Source organism: Schistocerca nitens, chromosome 7 (genome assembly GCF_023898315.1).
Source record: "Schistocerca nitens isolate TAMUIC-IGC-003100 chromosome 7, iqSchNite1.1, whole genome shotgun sequence".
Classification (NCBI taxonomy): Eukaryota; Metazoa; Arthropoda; class Insecta; order Orthoptera; family Acrididae; genus Schistocerca; species Schistocerca nitens.
In genome coordinates this window covers 306116546-306119045 of record NC_064620.1, presented here as the reverse complement: position 1 = coordinate 306119045, position 2500 = coordinate 306116546, and the positions used below count along the sequence as shown (strand labels likewise).

Below are 2500 nucleotides of genomic sequence, written 5' to 3'. Positions count from 1 at the left end.
AGTTGGGGCTTAACCTAACCTAAGTTGGGGCTTAACCTAACCTAAGTTGGGGCTTAACCTAACCTAAGTTGGGGCTTAACCTAACCTAAGTTGGGGCTTAACCTAACCTAAGTTGGGGCTTAACCTAACCTAAGTTGGGGCTTAACCTAACCTTAGTTGGGGCTTAACCTAACCTAAGTTGGGGCTTAACCTAACCTAAGTTGGGGCTTAACCTAACCTAAGTTGGGGCTTAACCTAACCTAAGTTGGGGCTTAACCTAACCTATGTTGCGCCTTAACCTAACCTATGTTGCGCCTTAACCTAACCTATGTTGGGGCTTAACCTAACCTAAGTTGGGGCTTAACCTAACCTAAGTTGGGGCTTAACCTAACCTAAGTTGGGGCTTAACCTAACCTATGTTGCGCCTTAACCTAACCTATGTTGCGCCTTAACCTGACCTATGTTGGGCCCTAACCTAACCTATGTTGGGCCCTAACCTAACCTATGTTGGGCCCTAACCTAACCTATGTTGGGCCCTAACCTAACCTACGTTGCGCCTTAACCTGCCCTGTAATTGTTAGTTATATGAATCTAGGAATTCGTGTAGCGTTGCCTAATTGCAACCATCTCAACATAGTTCACTTCGCGCACACTCTGGTGTTCTGCGTATTGATTCATTTTACGGTGCGTACCCTCACATCTTGCGAGTGTTGCTTACTTTCCACATGGTCCCGCTATCCACTGTATTGTGTACTGCAATAGGACGTATATCGCCCCCGCCCCCCCCCTCCCCTCCTGTCACCTCTAGCTCGTCGCTCAGGAGTTCGCGTGTTGAATGCGCTTCGCAGCTGTGCAATGGCATTCGCATACGTACGCTGGCCACCTTCCACGTGTTCTTTCGTGCACACGTCGCAGCGTGTATGTATGCTGATGTAGTGCGTCGTGACACACAACATCCAGGCATGCAAGACTCGTAGAAGTCGCAAATGTAGATGGATGTCTACGTTTGCTGCCCAAGTTACGCAAATGAACTGGAAATCCGTTGTTGCGCGGTTGTTCGCGCTGGAGGTGAATCGTTGATATCGACGATCGGTACAGGTATTAACCGGTTGCTTCAGCGACACCCGTCATACCCACGAACGTGAGTGGGCATGTGGGTATGAAGCGATACGCGGCGGTGGCTGGGTGGGACCGTCCCCGGCCGGTGAGGGGGGGGCGCCCGGCGTGCTGGCCGCGCGCTGCGTGGGCGCACGCGCGGCAGCCGGCTGGTGGGGGCGCCCAGTGGCAGGCGCGCCGGCTGACGGACGCGGCAGGCGGCGCATCTGCGTGCCGGCGCACCCAGCGCGCGGCGCCGTGCGGCCAAAGTGGGTCCTCCCGGGCCCGGTGCGAAGCGCGGTGGACATCTGCAGTGTGCTGGTCCGATTGAGGACTGTGTGCGTTGAGGATGCGCCGCCGCCCGGCACTCGGCGCCGCGACGCCGTCTGCTGCTCGGTCGCCCCCGCGGTTCTCGCAGGTGGTTTGTATCGCAGCTGTGCGGATGTGTTGGCGCGTGCGCTGTGCTGGGAGAGTTCGCTTTGGCACCCAAGTGGGGCTCTGCCCCTCTGTGGCGCTGGCGTTGGAGCTGCCCGGTCACTGTTTGTGGCCGCGTGTTGTCTCCCGCCGGCAACACCACGACAGCACGCTCCCGGGCCTCTGTCGGCAGCGGCAAGCTCAGTTGGGAGCACGGGTGGTCGCACTGAAAGCGTCTACTCGCCTATCTCCGGGCGATTGCGCCTCCCTCGAACCCGACCAAGTACTTAGGACGGCGCTGCGCGCCGCCGGGACCTGAGAGGGTTTCGAGGTGTATCGTGCAGGGGAGCCCAGCCTCCTCCTGTTTGCAGAATAATTGAGCGGACGCTTGCGTGTTCGCGCGGGCCTCCGGGACACACTCCCGGGCGGCCGGCTGCTCAGCTCTAGTTGACGCAGCTCCCTGGTTGATCCTGCCAGTAGTCATATGCTTGTCTCAAAGATTAAGCCATGCATGTCTCAGTACAAGCCGCATTAAGGTGAAACCGCGAATGGCTCATTAAATCAGTTATGGTTCCTTAGATCGTACCCACGTTACTTGGATAACTGTGGTAATTCTAGAGCTAATACATGCAAACAGAGTCCCGACCAGAGATGGAAGGGACGCTTTTATTAGATCAAAACCAATCGGTCGGCTCGTCCGGTCCGTTTGCCTTGGTGACTCTGAATAACTTTGGGCTGATCGCACGGTCTTCGTACCGGCGACGCATCTTTCAAATGTCTGCCTTATCAACTGTCGATGGTAGGTTCTGCGCCTACCATGGTTGTAACGGGTAACGGGGAATCAGGGTTCGATTCCGGAGAGGGAGCCTGAGAAACGGCTACCACATCCAAGGAAGGCAGCAGGCGCGCAAATTACCCACTCCCGGCACGGGGAGGTAGTGACGAAAAATAACGATACGGGACTCATCCGAGGCCCCGTAATCGGAATGAGTACACTTTAAATCCTTTAACG

At 56.2% G+C, this 2500-nt stretch overlaps 1 non-coding gene across 1 annotated transcript in view; it reads left to right on the top strand.

Moving 5' to 3' along the window:
- Positions 1-1945: 1945 nt before the first annotated feature.
- LOC126196870 (small subunit ribosomal RNA) overlaps positions 1946-2500 on the top strand; it is a 1909-nt gene continuing 1354 nt past the window's right edge. Inside the window, exon 1 of the ribosomal RNA XR_007539300.1 lies at positions 1946-2500. This exon is cut by the window's right edge and continues 1354 nt beyond it. This is a non-coding gene — a ribosomal RNA (small subunit ribosomal RNA).